Below are 17,899 nucleotides of genomic sequence, written 5' to 3'. Positions count from 1 at the left end.
TAGAGCCTCAGGGGGCTCAGGCGTCAGCTGGGAGCTGGGGAGACGACTGCGGTGGGGACCAGAGGCAGAATGGGGTTGTTTCTGCCCGCAGGGATGGTCTCGGTAATGCAGGAGTGTAAACTGAACGTCCCCTACAAGTTCAGAGGACAGGGCAATTACCTGCCCCGCAGAGACTGGGAACGGGGCCACACAGCCCGCCCGCCTCTTCTGTGCCCAGCACTGCACCCGCCTCCTCTGTGGGTTTAACTGTGAACGGATAAGGCACGTTGTGATCCCATTTTGCAGTTCAAGGTTCCGGAAGCCGGGGGAGGTTCAGTAACTGGCATGACAATGGCAGGTCCGAATCCCAGCCCTCTGACCCCAGACCCACTTCCCCGTCCCTGCCCGCTACACGCTGCAGGGGGAGGGGAGGAAGAAGAGATTTCAGGATGGAGACACGGCATCAAGGGAGGAGGGAGATAAGGGGGCCTCTGACAGAGAGAGGACACCTGGGACGCCACCCTCCTAGTGACGGGGGTCCCAACCCCAGAAAAAGCCAACTCCCCAGGTTGGCACACACCGGCCTTGAGTGTCAGTTACATCTTGTCGTGACTGTATTTCTCAGCCCCTCTGGAGTGAGGGGGGGAGACAGAGGCCGGAGGAGGCACTTTGAGCCAGTGTCCCTGGGGGTTTGGAAGAAGGGTAACTAAAGAAATACCTGAAGTCCATAAAAGCAACACACTTTTCTAGATCTAGGGGTATTCTGGACTGTTCCTCAGAGGCCAGAAGTGCCCTCGTTTGAAATTCGTAACTTACCACTTTGTCATTTCAATCACATCATCTCCAAAAAAAAAAGAGAGGATCTTCTTTAGAGCCTAAACATTAAAAGGTCTTCACTAAAATTTAAACCTGAAAACAGCATTGTTCTGAGTATTATGGACTGTGCCGTTAATAATAGAATAACTGCCTCTACCTCCCTGGCATTCCAACCCATTTCGCCAGGCAGCCAGGTAAAACCGTATTTGCCTATTCTTTTAATTTTGTTGTTATTTTACAGCAGGTGGCAACGATTTCCATTTGAATGATTCTCTTTTCCCCGTATGTGGAAAGAACTTGAAAAAATTAACAGGGTAACTTGTAACAAGGCCTGCTCTGGTGTCTCCCTTACAGACATTTCAACTTGTCCGTCTCAAGGCAAACGTTTGTGACGCTATAGAGAGACAGCCCTGCCCTCTTACGGCCCCTTGGGAAGGAGCCCCACCACACACACTGTCCTCTAGCCACCAGACTAAGTGGCTCAGAAACAAAATTTCTGAATTTCCCTCCCTTGCTGCCCTCTTGGTCTGAAGTCCCACAAAGCTTCCTTTAAAGCAAGTTAGCGGTCTCTCTCTTCTCCCTTCTCTCATCCACACAGCTGCCAGCACCATCCTCCCCAAACACAGGTCAGGGCAGAGTGTTCTCCACTTGGTCCTACTGTCTACATAAAGCCCTGTAGCCTTCAAGGTCCTCTTAGCACTGGGAGGCGTGAACGCCCCCCTCTCTCTCTCAAACACACCAGGAATTGTCATGCCATGTGCTGTATTTATGCTGACCCTTCAGCCTAGAATGTCTCCTTCTCTGGTTAAAAATCATACTCGAGCCCCAAATGAAACTGGACCTCCCAGGTTCTCCTCGTTGGAACGGATCACACTTTCCTCTTTGATCCCACAGTATTTGATGCCTCCATTATAGCATTTGTTTCACTTTGGTTTTTGTATCTGTTTAAATTCCTTGAGCTACAACATATGCTTCTTAATGGCAGATGTCATCCCTTTATATGCTGTGGCTATTGACTGGGTGTTTCTGTGTACAAGTCATGGAACTTGACACTGTGAGAATCTCATGTGATAAGGCATATGGACCTTTACTTTGAGAAGTGTGAAGTCCATACTTCAACACGTGTGCTGGGAATAGATCCAATATCTTAAGTATAACAAGAGCTTGTACAAATCAATAAGAAAAGAGCAAATATCCCTCTAGGAAACGAAGGTAATTTCAGACACTGCTGGTGAGCGTGTTCATCGTCACCACCTTTCCGGAGGGCATTTTGACAACACATTTAAAATATGCATAAACTTTTGTTCAGTAATTCCACGCTATGGAGCTTCACCTAAGGAAGCAGTTAGGACAGGCACAAAGATTAAATACCACTGTGCTTAACATCATTATGTTCAAGACAGGGTGATTTGTAATACTGAAAAAATGGAAATAGCACATCCGTAGGATAGAATTTTTGCAAAAATAAAAAGTATATTTTCGAAAAGTATTTAATGCACAGGAGAATATCAAGGCTAAAATATGAAAAACGAAGAATACGCATAAAAACCTGCTTCAATACCATCATGTATCACTAAGAAGTGGTATTTTAGGTTTTTAAAATTTGGGTCCTCTAAATTTTCAACAATGATTATATGTCTATTTTAAAGCCAGAAAAAAAATCTTTTTTGGAAAGAAGAAGATTAAGTCGAAAAGGAGACAAAGCAAATACAGAAAGGCCCAGGGCTGGGATCCAGCCAGTACACATCAGTACACACCAATATGTTCAGTGCAGCTGTAACGGCCAGTGGCCATTTGTTTGGTTGGGGCCCCCCATACTGGTCATTAAATATACTGAGTGTCATCCATGCAAATAACCATGATAAGTTTCTTAAAGCCCAGATAAAGTGCTTTTAAAAATGACGTCCAATGAAAAGAATTACTTGCTCTAAAACCGTTAAGAAAGGGAATGAAATAGACCATCACGTGCTCCAGACTTTTGGAATCACTGAGCTTAGCAGCTGGAAAGAATCTTAAAAGACCAGCAATGCCACAGATGGAGAAAATGTGGTTCAGAAGTATTCACCCACTGTCCCAAGGTCCAAGAGGTAGGATGGTGTGATGGGTTGAATTATATCCCTCCCACCCCCCTCAAAACCCATATGTTGAAGTCCTAACCCCCAGTTCCACAGAACATGACCTTCTTTGGAAACAGGGTCATTGTAGATGTAATTGGTTAAGTGTAGATGAGGTCATGAGGGTGGGCCCTAATCCAATATGGCCGGTGTCCTTAAAAGGGGGAAACTTGGACCCAGACGTGCACACAGGGAGAACCCCATGCAAACACGAAGGCAGAGGTGGGGGTGGTGCTTCTATAAGCCAAGGCTTATAGCCAAGGATTGGCTAAAGGTTGCCGGAAAATCACCAGAAAGATAGGACCAGCGCCTTTATCGCAGGCATTCGGCTGTTCTTACATTCCTCTTCCAGGCCAGATGCCTGAGGCCGGAATGCTGGGTCTGGAACTTCCAATGAAATCCAGATTATGTTTTTTTTTTAAATTTTATTGAAGTATAGTTGATTTACAATGTTGTGTTCATTTCTTCTGTACAGCAAAGTGACTCAGTTTTACATATATATATTTTTTTTCATATTCTTTTCCATGATGGTTCATCACAGGATATTGAATACAGTTCCCTGTGCTATACAGTAGGACCTTGTTGTTGATGCCTCCTGTACATAATAGTTTGCATCTGCTCATCCCAAACTCCCACTCCATCCCTCCCCCACCCCCCTCCCCCTTGGCAACCACAAATCTATTCTCTATGTCTGCGAGTCTGTTTTTGTTTTGTAGATATGTTGATTTGTGTCTTATTTTAGATTCCACATATTCTGTATTGAATCCTCTTACCACCAGGGCAAAGAAAGGAGCTATGAGGGATGGGGTCTGTCTTGACAGAGCTCGCCCTCTGATTAGGAAACAAGACACACTCCCAGGACGATAGGCAACAGTGATCCACTGTGTGTGGGATCTCACCACCCACGAAACACAGGGAGGGGCAGTCCCAGCCACGGAAGCCTCCTGCCCCGTCTGGTCTCGCAACACTGTGTTCCATGATCAAAACCACCCTGGACTCAGAAGCAGCTGGAAGCTCAGAAGGTCAGGGTGGTGATGAGGTTTGTGTCTAAGGCCCACCCTAGGGTGTGAACTCTTCAGGACAAAACAAGACAAAAGCAGCAGGGAAGCCCCTAGGACCTACTTTCTTTAACTAGAAATTAGGCAGGAAAACAAGAGACCAGTGAGGTCTGGACTTCTGGTGTTCAGCTCCTGGGCTCACCTGGCCGGCCCCACTCCCACCCAGGCCGGACTCCCGGAGCCCCTAGTCCAGGCCCAGCCCTGCCCGAATCACCCAGAGAACCAGCCTCCCGGGGGCCCACCAGGACTCCGGCCAACTGTTCCGTGACCCACAGAACCTTGGAGAACAGAGTATTTCCACAAAGCAGTTTTAAATCCAAACAACAGACTCTTCTGGAAACCATTGCCCCAAGCTGCAGGAGGCAAGGAAAAAAAAAAAAAAGAACAAAAACCCGCAAATTCAAGTCCGTAATACATTCTGTACATAGTTTGTGGTTTTAGAGTCACTTTAATCTTTCTCCCCGCTAAACTCTTCCAAAGATCTGTGCGTCGGCCGAGCCAACACGCGGTTGCACTTCTAAGCAAAAACCTTGTAAAACTAGACTCTGGACTGTGTCCCTCACAGGCTTGTAACATCTCCAAGAGCAAAGAGCGACACGATACACTGAAACAGGTCCAAGGAACCATCCCTATGTTTTGTGTCAAAGAGTTGCTTTATTAAAGTCTTAGGGCCATGTGTCAGGCCGGCTGAAGGCGTGTTTACTTTCTTGCTGCAGAGCCCGGGTTGGCAGTCGAGCACGTCAGCCCCATCGTCCTGGGGGCTGCAGCGTGTCTGCCCAGGGTGCCCAGGCGCTCCGCCACCGCCGAGCTAAGCCCACGGGTGCTTTGGCTGGCTGGGCAGGCAGCACCGAGGAGGGTGGCTGTGAGGGGGAGACTCAGGGGAGCCCCCATGCTCAGCGCCCTGCATCTCCCTGATAGACCCCAGGACCCCAGCATTTGCTGGATCCATCCAGCCCCGCAGGCCAGGCCTGTGGCTCTGCTGCCCCTGATGGCGGAGAGCACTGTTCTGTCTGTTTTTTCAAAGTCTCCATTTCAAACCAAGAATTGTGAACATAACACTGTAAATCAGCTAGACTTCAATAAAGTTTAAAAACAAAAAAAGCAGGGAACTGTATTCAATATCCTGTGACAAACCACAATGGAAAAGAATATGAAAAAGAATATATATGTATGACTGAGTCACTTTGCTGCACAGGAGAAATTAACATAACATTGTAAATCAACCAGACTTCGGTAAAATTAAAAAAAAAGAATTGTGTCTCTAGGCTTGGCCTTGGTTCCCTCTCTTTCCTGAGGAAGCCTGGGACCTGGGGCCCAGGACAGTCTAGCAAAAGCAGCTGTCGGACAAGGAAAAGTGCAGTGAATCTAACTACCTTAGCATCCTCGTCTAATCTAAGAGTGTTCACACTTCAACAGGTGTGAAAACACGAAGAGTGCCAGAGGGAATCTGTTCTCACCGTAGTGAGAGCACTTGGCCTTGGAGTCGGACGGCCGGGGTTAAAGCCTGACCGGTCAGCTTGCCGCCCTCACGCCAGGCGGGTGGGAGCCCATCCCAGGGCCTCCACGGGGGCCAGGGAGATGGGTGGTCACTCAGCATCGTGGAAGCACCTGTCTGCACTTTCCTCATCACTCTGGTCTCCCCCGACGCGACCCCTGTGAGTTCTATTTCCCGGCGTCTCCCACCCTGAGTGACACGGGACGTGGGCTTGGGCTTTCCCCACCCCTCTGAGCAAACACACTGCACAGCCACACCCAGGAGTGGATCCCAGCGAGGCGGCATCACCGCCCCAACCTGAGGTTAAGCCTGGGAGAAATCGGAAACAGGTGTTTGCCGAGGGACCCTCGTCACCCCAGGGAGGGTCTCAGAGGCGGAGCACAGCCCCACAGCCTGCAGGAGGAAACGGGCGGCCCCAGAGCCGAGCGCGGCCATGGCGGGGTGGGCATGCTGTCCTCCACCTACCCACCCCCTCCATCCGGACCGGGTCGACATCCTCACCTTGGAATCAACAATCTGTCTCCAGCGCGGCCCCAGGCTAAGCACACACCTGGGAGGCAGGAGGGATGGATGCCACAATACCCATGAGAACCTTAGAGCAGACGTGTTTGCCGGCTAGGAGGGGCCCTGGGAGAGGGTGAGACAGGGGAGGGGGCAGCAGCGGGGGACACCTGCCCGGCTACCAGCAGCGCCCGCCCCCGGGCCGACCACCGGGTCCAGCACAGGGACGTGGGCATCACTCGGCTGCAGGGTTTGAATCTATGGAGGGCGCATCTGTGACCCACAGGGGCAGTCCTGCGAGCACTGACCGTGCCAGGCTCGGCCTGCCCTTTGGGCACCCACTGCCCGGGGACCTGGAGGCCGGGAGGCCAAGCCCTGACTGTCGACAGGCCCTTCGGCCAGCTGGTACCACACCGACCCAGCTGTGGGCTCTGGGCACCCACAGACACCCACCACCCCAGCCTAGCTTGTGCACCTGGAGCCCCGTCCTGGAGTGACGTCCCAGGACGCTGGGGTCAGTGAGGTGGCCCCGCGGTCCTCCTGACTGGAGATGTCTACACAGCTCCCAGCCCTCTGCTGCACCAGCCCACAAAGGATGGGGAGGAAGGGCAGAATTCCAAACGGGGTGAACGGGAGGAAGAATCTGGAAGGCAGGGCAATGGTGCCGGGGCCAAGGAGAGGCTTTTCTAGAGGGGAGGACTTCAGGGACACACGGAGCTGGAGACCAGGAGGTCCTGATGGCTGGCAGGATGGGGGCCACACGGCAGGGTGCCGGCAAGGAGCCGCCCCAGCATGAGGAACCCAGAGACCAGCTGAGGGACCCTGCGTCCCTGGTGAGAGATGCTTCCCGTCCCGCCTGGTGACGTCAGAGGGAGCCCCAACACGCGGCGTGTCCCCCGGCGATGCCCTTCCCTCTGCGGGGCAGAGAGCCGGCCCCAGGCAGCAGCTACATTCTGAGAACACCGTGGTTTTCATGGCGTTTTTTAAAATGGTAACTTCCACGGCTGACAAATGATACCACTTTCCCCTTTAGTGCGGCGGTAGTTCATTTCCTTATAAACTAATTTATCGAAGTAAAAACGTGAGGTCATTTCCTTATAAACTAATTTATCGAAGTAAAAACGTGAGTCCACTTAAGGAAAAAGGATGGAGTAAGCAGCAGACTACAGTATGTGGTACGTGGATACGGCAAAAATGATCCAGACAGTACCTGATGGTGCGAGGACGTCACGGCAGGAAGGGTGACCCTCTGAGGAGTAGACTTAGCAAAGCCTTTGGAAGAGGGGGCCCGGGGGGCTGGTGCGGCGCCGTCCTCAGAGGCCACGGCTCATCGTGAGCCAATATCGCAGCCCCGCGTCCCGTGCCCTGGTCCCGGGGAGGCCTGTAGGACGGCATCAGTCCCGGGGCCCATCCACCGGCAACTTGGTTTGAATTCCCTCTCGGGCCTCCAGCTGTTTGGGAATGAACAGCAGAAAAGAAATGCGAACCGTTGTGAAGTCATGTATGTAGCATGAGCGGCCTGACGCGAGTCCCCCCCTGACGTGGAGAAGCAGTGGGGAGACTGTGATTTAATCAGAGACACCCAGCTCGGGGGTGACGCTGTGCAGACGCCAGCAGAACCAGGGCCGGGCCCGCCTTCCCCCGCCCATCCCAACCCCATAAAGAAAACACAACACGCACGTGGGAGATGCAGACAAGCGTGCGCAAGGGTCTGCGTTCCAATTAGGGACGAAAATCTAACAGTTGGGGTCTGGGGTTGAACATTTTCTCACTCATTTCCCCCAGGAGAATCTGGTCACTGGCTATTGCTCCATGTTCCCCCGGGGAGTCCCAGCATCCCCACCAGACAGGAAAAAGAGCTAAACCAACAGGTGGCCTGTGGGATTTGCCTCTAATTAAATCATCTCGGAGGCGGGCATTAACTTACAATCGGACCCAAGCTAAAGCTTGAGCTCACGGGAATCCACGTCACGTCAGCCCGTCTCCTTTCTCCTGCGTCTTCCCCTGACGTCTGCTCTCTTCTCTTCTGCCCCTTCCTTTCAGCCCTCAATCTGAGAGTGGTTTCTTAGGAACGTGAACATGGGGAGGAATACGGTAGCTCCTGGAGCATCCCCCAAGCCTGGTCGCAAAGTCCTGACCACAGGCTGAGGGTGGGCAGGGCCAGCCGCACCAAGCCCGCCCCTCCCCGTGCAGGATGGGCCCTCGGGCCCTGGGCACTGCAGGTGCCCAGAATTACCAAATTGAGCTCATCTGACATGTGTTAGTTACACGATTGCACTTTAACAGGGGGAGGGGAGGGAGCAGAGGAGGTGGGAGCCCCTGCTCCCTAGGGGGCTGAGCCGACCCCCCCCTCCCCTCCCCTCCCCATCTGACCTGGACAGGCAGATAGCCCAGGACGGAGGGGCTGGGTGGAGGTATGAACAAAGAGTCTGGGCTTTGGGGTCCAGCTGGACTGGATTCCAGCTCATTCCCTCTCTCTCTCTCCCTCCCTCCCTCTCTCTCTCTCCCTCTCCGTCTCTCTGTCTCTCTCCCTCTCTCTCTCTCTCTCCCCCTCCCTCCCTCCCTCCCTCTCCTCTCTCTTTCTCTCCCTGTCTCTCTGTCTCTCTCTCTGTCTCTCTCTCTCCCTCTCTCTCTCCCCCTCCTTCCCTCCCTCTCTCTCCCTCTCTCTCTCTTTCTCTCCATCTCTGTCTCTCTCTGTCTCTGTCTGTCTCTGTCTCTGTCTCTCTGTCTCTCTCTCTCTCCTTTCCCAACCAGCATCACCCGCTCTGTGGAGCACGGGGTCCAGCTGGCGGCTTCGTTCTCTGATGTTCCCAGCGGCTCAGGAAGGGGAATGGCTGATACATTTCCAGGTTTTCAGAATTTCCAGACTTTCTTGGAATCGGGGGTCTATAAATGCAGATGAAGGATCAGCAATGTAACATGGACAATCGCAGAAAAGCCCATCTTCATCCCCAGATCATGAACCTGGCACCTACAGAATCCCCTAATTATTCAGCTCTCGTAGGGCCAGCTGCTGCCGAGAGCGCTGCCTGCCTCCCCCCCAGGGCTCCCACCTTCCGCCCGAGCCGTCGAGGCTGAGAACGGTTGGTCATCTCTCTGGGCCCTGAGCTGGGAAGGATGGAGACCGGACGTGGGTGGACAGAGCAAGGAGAGCTCGGGCTGCAGGAAGCCGGTAGCTCTGAGAACTCAGTCCCACAAGCCCCGAAGACAAGGGGGCAGGGAGGTTTCACCTAGAGAACAGGAGACTGGACGGAGGTGGCCGGCCGACACCCTTGCAGGGAGAACTGGGACAGGTTTCTCTTCACACTGAGCGCCTTTAGAATATGTGAGCTCAGTGGGCGCTTGGGGAATGACTGGAGTTGCCGTGACAGCGGGCTGTCCCGCTCTAGAAGCCACGTGAGGGAGGTCTGCACTCTCCCCTCTGTAAGCGTAGACCCAGAGAGGCGCCGGCTGCCGGCCAGGGCCTGGAGAGATGCTCGGCGTCCTGGTCCCACCTGCCGTCTAAGCAGCCGGACACAGGACTCTGGAGGAGAAGGACTTTTGCAAGTCTGGCTCCTTGCTGCCCTGGCTCAGGGTGGCCGGCACCGCAAGCGACCAGAGAGCTCACCGCTCCTGGGTGGTGGGCGCTGGAGAGGGGCCGGGGTACACACAGGGGTGCAGTCGTGCAGAAGAGGAGCTAGTTCACGGACTCAGGCTGCTGTTTCCAGGCGTGTGGCTTTGTCCCGTTACACAGTCACCAGGAAACACAGCACATCCTTCCCGAAGTAAAGACGCAGCCAGGCAGCCCTGCCTCCGAAGCTCAGCTCCACCGCCTGCCAGCCACGTGGCCCTGGGCAAGTTAGGGAACCGTCTTGCTCTCCTTATCTGTAAAATGGGCACAGCCACCCTTGCCTTCCTTCAGGTTGCTGCAAACACAGGGCCGGTCTCCTAGTCAGGGCCCAATCAACAGCAGAGGCCGTATGAGGTGGTGCTTAATGGATTCGGAAACCCCCTTTTCATCTTCTTCACGGGAGTAGATAGATACCATTGCACCCATTTTACAGATGGGGAAACAGGCAGAAAACTTGCCTCAGAGCTAATCGCAAGCCTGGTGCTCATTCCACCGCATCACAAGCCTTTCTCCCTTTGCTTCTTTTTTCGGTTAAATCCAACCACCACCTACAAGCCCCCTTTCCTTTCAAGCCCTCCCTTCTCACTCAGCATGGGTCGCAGCATCCCTTTCCCTGCAGCCCGGCTCCTGCGAGACAGGTGGTCCATTGCCCCATCCAGCCGCCTTTAACTGAGCAAGAGAGGGCCTTACCGCTTTGCTCGGGTCCCAGCTCTTACTAATGCCATTAAAATGCATTCCGCCGCTCCAAGGTGTAAGTGTGTTCCAGAGGCTGGTGACTGTCTATGCAGAGATGCATTTATAGTAAGAACAGTCTGGTAAGTGGCTTAAAGGCTTACAGCAGAGTGGAAGACTAGCTTTCATCATTCGAGGTGTTTTGCAGGGCAAATGGTGACAATTGCTCCGTCTCTGCAAACACGACGCTGGCATCAAAACCAAGGAAGCGAAAGTCCAATGATGAGGCCCCCGAAGGAGGGGAGGGTGGCTTAGCGTTCTGCTGGTAGGGGAGCTCGATGCTGAATCCCACGAGGAGGGGCAGCCTGCTTCGGTCACCACATCAGGATCCCAAACTCCCAGACCCCAGGTCCAAGACCCTCACCGGTGGGGCAGCCCCACGGCTTGCCCTCGGCAGCAGAAAGGCGGAGGTCAGGAGGTGGATCGTCTTGACCTTCACCCGCCTGCCTGTCCCATCTGGAATTCTCTGCCTACACAGCCAGGGCCTGGCGGCCATCAGAGGTCCCCAAATGAAATCCTCCTAATCAAGGGCTTTGCTGATGTCTTAGCATTTCTAGGGTGACCTAATTCCTTGTGTCAGTTTTCCACAACTTTTCTATTTTTTTCCTCTCTTTTCTATAAGAGCAAATCCCTGGACTGAGACCAAGTGGTTCACGGTGCCAAGAAACCAGAGAGGCTGCAGAGGCTCTGAGCACGATGCAGAAAGGCTCCCGGCTGCCAGCACCACCCTGCAGAGGGGCTGCCCGGGAGGCCCCAGCTGAACCCTGGGCCCGGAAGGGCTCCCAGCCCAGGTGCTTACAAGCACCGCCCGGGCCTCGCGTCTAGAGCCTACTGACTCGGGAGTGACGGCCCTGACCGGCCGCCCAGGCGATTCCAGGTGCTTCCTGCTTATCAGTCGTTTGATAGGTGCCATCATCATGTTCACCATGGCCATCACCCCCCACCCCCCTGTGATGATGGGGATAATAGGACAGGACCTTAATCAACCTTCCCGATTCCACCCGGGGGTGGGAGGCGGGGAGCTGGTGGGAGTGTTCGGTTCAAGCCCCGGCACTCTGGTTCACACCCTCTCCTTTTAACCATTTTGCTCTCTCTTCTCCTGCCTCCTTCCAGGCCACCCTCACTTCTTCTCTTGCCATTTCTGTGAGAGGAGGGCTACACAGTAGATTCTGCAGAGAGAAGACAGCACTCGCTTGGATTACCTGCTCAGAGCGGTCGCCGGGCTGGGCGTCGAACATTTCCAGACTAACCTTCAAGAAGCCTCATTCTGGTATTTAGAACGATCCAATCGAGGAAGAAATCCCCGTACCTGCCTCTTCCGCGTTAACGTGCACCCACATTCCCTGGAGGCGGAGTGTAAAGGCAGGTCTGGGTGGAGCCCAGAGGCTGCATTTCCAACAGGCGCCCGGGTGACGGACGAGAAGTTTCTGGTCTGAGGCCCGCCTCTGAGCACCAAGGCCCCAGAGCACTGAGGTCCAGACCGGATTCCTGGGGTCTCCTGAGGCTGCCTCAGAAGCTGGCCTGGGGCTTGTGGGAAGGGGTTTTGAGTATGATTCTCCTCGAAAGGGGTTTTTTTCATGCTTTGAAAACAAGTTTGAAAACCGCAGCTCTAAATATAATATCCCATACATTTGGAGAGACTTAACTAGAATATGAAAATAGAAATTTCTCTCCCAAAGATCTTTTTTTTAATACACTTTGCTGACTCAGAGGGATCGGCAGCCATATTTGGACGACTGGCCTCACCGTGACCTCCCTGCTACCTCATGGAAAATGGGAAATGTTGAAGGTATTCTACTTAGAAGTAATTATATTTACATAGCCTCCGTGGCATGCATCTCTCTCTCACATAGATGCTTAGAGGGATACTTGCTTCTGGAATTCATCAGCTCCAGCTGTTTACTTCCATTCGAGGCCAGAACTTCATTTTTTTCCCCCTGTGGTTAAGTTTCTTATGGGAGAGAGGGGGAGGGAAGGCTTCTAAGCAGCAATTATCAGAAATTGTTACCGTCCCTGAAAAATCAATCTGTCCCGAATTTTGAGAGCTCGCCACCGGATCAGAGGAAACGAGATATCGGGGTTTTGAGCTGGACCGTAGGAGAATCCAGTGTTCTCCGTCCTCTCCAGATGTCGTCTGCCAGGAAAGGATTCTGTGATCAGATAAGATGGGGACGCGCTGGGCTGAACAAGTTTCTCCACTCTAGGATTCCTGGGAGTCCTTCGTAAGCTAGCACGGTATCGTGCTCCAAAGGGAGATTAGAGTCTGCAGTGTTGCCCAAATTGCCTTGATCACAGGGCCTGCTTCTCATAGATCTTCTCGAGGAACACTGACGTTCCATGGACTCCAATTTCTGGGACCAGCTAACAGAGCCCCAGCTGTGGAGCATCTCACAAAACCCCCGAAACCGAGCAGACATCTTCCCATGTGGCCTGTTCCCTCCGCCAGACACCAAGGCCTCCCACCTCCGGAATCACAATTCCAGGAAGGCCCTGCCAGAGACCCTCGGCAGCCCTCAGAGTGTGATGGCTGGGGCTGAGGCCAGAGGGTCGCCCCAGAGGCCAAGTGCCGCTGGTGCGAGCCTGGGACTGGCTTCCATTCCCCTTTGTGTCTCTAGGGTGGCCTGCAGGGAGCCGCCTGTAAATGTGGGATACACTGGATGTGGCGGGTCAGGGGAGCAGCCAGGAGGAGGTGCCCAAGCCAGAGGACGTACAGAGGCTCCCAGGAGGGCAGGGAGAGTGGGAGCAAGGCCTCTGGTGTACGGGGCTGGGATCCGGCAGAGGGCAAGGGAGCAAGGGGCGTCTTCTGGGAAGGAGGGGGGCACAGGGGGAATCAGTGCCTCACCTTGGCTTGTGTGGACTTCCCTTCAGCTGCTCTAGAGCCTCAGCATACTCATGTCTCAGACAGGGTTCTCTGACCGTTTAACGACCCTCGCAGGTCTGGCAGTGAAAGCCCCTTGCATCTTTTTTGAAAACCAGTGGTTTTTTTTTTTATGTGAAAACGTGTGTTTAGGCATAAAGATGCAACACACAATCAGAAACCGCTATTCTATGAACAATGACTGATTATCTCCTCTAAGGACACAGAAATTAAGGTTTTATTGATTGATTGATTTTTGGCGGCGTCGGGTCTTCGTTGCTGCACATGGGCTTTCTCTAGTTGTGGCGAGTGGGGGACACTCTTTGTTGTGGTGCACGGGCTTCTCATTGCAGTGGCTTCTCTTGTGGCAGAGCACAGGCTCTAGGCGCGCGGGCTTCAGGAGTTGCGGCACGTGGGCTCAGTAGTTGTGGCTTGCGGGCTCTAGAGCACAGGCTCAGTAGTTGTGGCGCACGGGCTTAGTTGCTCTGCGGCATGTGGGATCTTCCCGGACCAGGGCTCGAACCCGTGTCCCCTTCATTGGCAGGCGGATTCTTAACCACTGCCCCAGAAATTACGTTTTAAAGGAATGCCGTGAGGAGGTAATTCTTTAAAGTCCTCGTCAATTTATTTTGTAACAAAGATGAAATTTATTTGGCTCTGATCACAGTTCTGTCATGTTTACTTTCTTCATCCCAAAGTGTGATGACGGTCCATCCAAGGCAAGCTGGGTGACCTTGGTGTTGCACAGACAAGCATTTTTAATTTCAGTAGTTATGTTTTTGTTTTAACATTCATTCGAAAAAATGTAAACTAGAACCTCAAGTCTATGCCTTCCTGCAGGTCCTTGCTTGGCTGGAGGCTAACGCAGGTGGTGGCCCCAGGGCTCTGGCAAATGCTTGGCTGCGAAAGTTTACAAGGTGGGAGCAGAAATGCAATTGTGAGCGGGTGACTGCAGTTGTAGATGCCCAGGAAAATTCAGGGATGCCCCCAGGAAAGAATGTCCCCCGACTGCGAGGGAGCTGGTCCCTGGGGCTGGGCAGGCCAGGATGCGGGATCACAGGCTGAGCAAACACTCCAGCCGCCCCGAGTCCCCACCAGCCGGCACCCAGGGGGGCTGAGCCGCACAGCAGCTCACCTGGTTTTCCAAACAACAGCAATGAACGCATGTTCCCTGAGTCTTCAGAACCCAGCGTCAAGGACTGCATCGCTCCAGCCAAGCCTGATGGTCCCTGGGAGTGACAGATGCCGGAGGACACGTACGAAAGTCTGTGGATGAAAAGAAAACACCAAAAGGGGACAATTTTCTGCCCATCCAGCTGCCTGACGCTGCTCGGGCTTCTGTCTCTTTGGATTCCAAACCCTGGATTTCATTCACTGGCCGAGACTATCTTAATTCGTCCTGCTCCCCGGACACCTGGCGAGACTGTGTTTAAAGTGTAACAGAGAGAAACTTCAGTCGCTCTAAGGAAGTCCCCGTTTGACCCCTTCACACTGCAGTTCGAAGTGACGCAGGCCTCGGCGTGCGCCGCGGCCAGGCTTAAATAATGCGAAACTTTCTGTTTACCGACTACGGCTCCAACCTGGCCTATAGAGGGCTCTGCCCATTTGTCACACTCCTGCGGGGGTAATAAGAGTCCCTGGGACTTCGTGAGGGCTCCTTGTATCAGGCGCTATTCTAAGAACTTGACACTTACTAACTCATTGAACCCCGAGAACCAGGGACGGTTATTATTCCCGTTTCACGGATGAGGGGAGTAAGGCCTTACCGAGAGGCTACGGAAATCCAGAGCTGGGCTTTCGAACTCTTGGCCACTCACCACCCCCCACCCCGGGGAAGAGGTTCAGGACCTGAAGCCTTTCTAATCTCAGGCTCAAAAACACAAAAACAAACACCAGACATGTGGATTTCCACAGTCAGTAATTCTCAGCGTGGATTGAGGTGACCAGAGTTTCCTCTAGAACAATGTGGGAATCGAAGAATCTAGAGGGATCTCCAGGCGCCTGGGTTTGAGAAACGTGGCTTCATGTTGAGGAAATGCTACCTGGGAATGTAGCCCTAACTCCCAGCCACCTAGTGGGGAGAGGTTGGAGGGGGGAAGGGACTGAGGGACCTTCTGGAACCTTCTGGAACCTTCGTCTTGGGGCCTGGCCCAGGAAAGAGATCGGGTTTGGGGGTTTGCTGGGAAGCCCATTTGACCGGCTGCTTCCGAGCCCCAGGGCGTAACAGGGCGCGTTCTGTGCAGAACTGCAGATGTCGTGCAGTGGCCGACCTGCCTTTGTTCCTGGGCCTGTGGCCACACTGCGCACTGCTGTCTGGCTGGCAGCCTTGGGGGTTGTGCGCGTCCGCGTGCAGCATCCTGCCCACCCTGATCCCGTGTGACACTTGGCGACCGGCCATCACTGCTGCTCCTGGCCTGGGAGAAGCGCAGTAGACAAGAGGAAGTGGGCTGGGGGCCTGTCTCCCAGGGCCCTAGGAGCTGGGGGCCGGCCAAGTGGACCCCCTTCCGCAGCCTTGGACAGAGACGTCTCTAGACCTTGGTGGGTAAAGTGGGTCTAACCTGTCTGCCCGCAGGGCTCGGGCTCAGGCCTCTTTTAGCCTCACCCACTTCCCCATGAGCGCTGCCATCTGGGGGCTTGAAGAACGCCTCTGTGCTGGGGATTCCAGCCTTCTGTCTGCACTAAACTCCTGCCCGCCTGACATCCTCACGTGGACTTTATGTGTGTCTCACACTTCACCCCGATCGCCCCACACCAGGCCTGCCCCCTCCTTGGGTGATGCCAACCCCATCCGCCCGGGCACCCAGGCGCCCAGTCCAATGCCCTGGACGCGGTCCCCGGTTTCTTTCTTTCTTTCTTCCACGCGTCACATCCAGTCCACCACGAACTGGCACCTAGGCCAGGAGCCTCCTTTCCTGCATTGCTGCTGTGGCGCCCGCCCTTGCTTCCCACTCCGCGGGGCGAGGCCTCACCCTGTGCGTCCGCTGTGGCCCTCTGAGGCCCCGCACACTCAGAGCTCAGACCCCTGACTGGCCTGCTGCACCCCTGGCCTCGTGTCCTACGCTCTGCCCCTCTTCCCTCCAGCCCAGGGCGGGGGGCTCCGACCTCAGGGCCTTTGTCCCTCCACTGGGGGTGCGCTTCCCAGATACCCGAGTAGCTGCTTCCTCACCTCCAAATTCGTGCTCTAAGTGCCACCTTCACGGGTCACTCTACTCGTAACGGCCGTGACGCGTCATCCTCTCCCTCTCGCCTGACTCCTCTTTCTCCGTAACGGTTTCCCTTCGAATATGCCACAGTTGACTTCTTTGCCTTCATCATCTGTCCGCTTCCTTGGCAGGAGGAGCAGGGGTTCTGGCCCGTTCCTGTCACGCTCCGTCTGGGCACCTCCTGCCTGCTGCCGAGGAGGTGCTGATGCAGTTCGGTCACCTGAAAGCCCTGCCTGTCCTGCACTTTATGGAGAAACGCGCTCTTCAAACACAGGGACCCTCGTGGTTAAGATGCACAATTTGCAGACTGAAGACCTGCAGGTCTCCGCCCCAGTATTTCCCAGGTCCCCAGGAGGCTCACCTCTCTATTTAGTCCCAGCTTTGCGGCTCCCAGCCATCAAGGGTCGGGGAGGACCGCCAACAGGGCGTCTGAGCCATGACACGGGGACCATCTCCTCTCCTGGCCGGGACCCTAGGGAAGCCTGGAGACCAGGAGGCACCCCGAGAAGCAGTCAGGTGACACGGCAGCTGGAGGCTTGCCCGCCGCGGGCTGGCAGGTGACGGGCCGGGACAGGCAGTTCAGGCAGGCAGGTGGGCAGCACCCTGACACCCCCAGAGCTCAGAGCAGGGGGGACCCCAGCGTCAGGTGTGTATCCCCACTGGACTGTGAGCCCCCAGGGGCAGGGGTCCATGTCTCTGCCCGGTGGCTGGCTCGGAAGCTGGCACACGGTGGGCACCGGTCAGATGCGAGCTAGGCGAGCAAGGCATTCGCCAGCCGGCCCCGGTGCACTTCCTCGTTTGCAAGTTTCTGGCCCGAGGGTGCACGACTGGAGGGTGTGGACCCCCAGATTTTGCCTCATGGTTGGTTTCTTGGGTCCACTGCTCCCTTCGAGGTCAGGCAGCTGTGACTGCTACACACGAGAACATTGCAGAGTGGCTTCATTCCCAGCCACCCCGGGTAACTTGTGGGGTACACCCTGGAATCCAGAAAAACAATGGAGCCCTGCCCGGTCCCCGAAAGAAGAACTAAAGTGCTGCAAGCAACATGGAAAAGGGAAGAGGGCTTGGATGCACGGAACCAGCAGAATCGTGTGACACCTGCCCCCGCCGGCTCCTCGGCTCGTGTAGGAGAACAGGATGGAAAGGGCGGCCTGCGCCCATCTCCCTGCACGCATCCCCGGATGGGGAGCCTGGCTGCAGCCTCCCCGCTCCCGTGGACACTCCTCTGTTCACAGCTCTCTTGCAGCTCTTCCTCTTCTGATGGTTGGAAGGGGTAGGAGTTAAAACTCGCAGGCTTGAAGCTTGAAGCCTGGGACACTTTCCATCAGTGTGCCGGGCACCTCTGCAGGGGACCAAACCTGTGACCTCCTGGTGTCTGTAAACCGGGACGCCCCAGTCCCTCCCAGTCTTTCAGATTTCCTTATTCATGCTTCCCAAGCGGCATTTCACCCCCAAAAGGAACCCGCACACCGGGAGAGCCGTCCCCCCGAGCCCCCCAGAGTGGCCACAAGTGGCTCCGTTTCTCCAGACAGCT

The 17,899-nt window shown here is 54.6% G+C and overlaps 2 long non-coding RNA genes across 3 annotated transcripts in view; both read right to left on the bottom strand.

The window, feature by feature from the left end:
- Positions 1–8,379, bottom strand: part of LOC132421137 (uncharacterized) — a 44,892-nt gene extending 36,513 nt beyond the window's left edge. For both annotated transcript variants that reach the window (XR_009518508.1, XR_009518507.1), the window contains exons 1-2: positions 7,891–8,379; positions 7,174–7,414 (exon numbers count right to left, since the gene is read on the bottom strand). This is a non-coding gene — a long non-coding RNA (uncharacterized lncRNA). The remainder of the gene's footprint in view (positions 1–7,173; positions 7,415–7,890) is intronic.
- Positions 8,380–8,631: 252 nt separating this feature from the next.
- Positions 8,632–17,691, bottom strand: LOC132421136 (uncharacterized). Its single transcript, XR_009518506.1, has 3 exons — positions 16,329–17,691; positions 14,298–14,428; positions 8,632–8,849 (listed from the first exon to the last, which is right to left on the bottom strand). It is a non-coding gene; the product is annotated as an uncharacterized lncRNA (long non-coding RNA).
- Positions 17,692–17,899: the final 208 nt, after the last annotated feature.

The sequence above is a fragment of the Delphinus delphis genome, chromosome 2 (assembly GCF_949987515.2).
Source record: "Delphinus delphis chromosome 2, mDelDel1.2, whole genome shotgun sequence".
Lineage (NCBI taxonomy): Eukaryota > Metazoa > Chordata > Mammalia > Artiodactyla > Delphinidae > Delphinus > Delphinus delphis.
The sequence above is the reverse complement of the archived record's forward strand: the minus strand, read 5'-3'. Positions and strand labels throughout refer to the sequence as shown.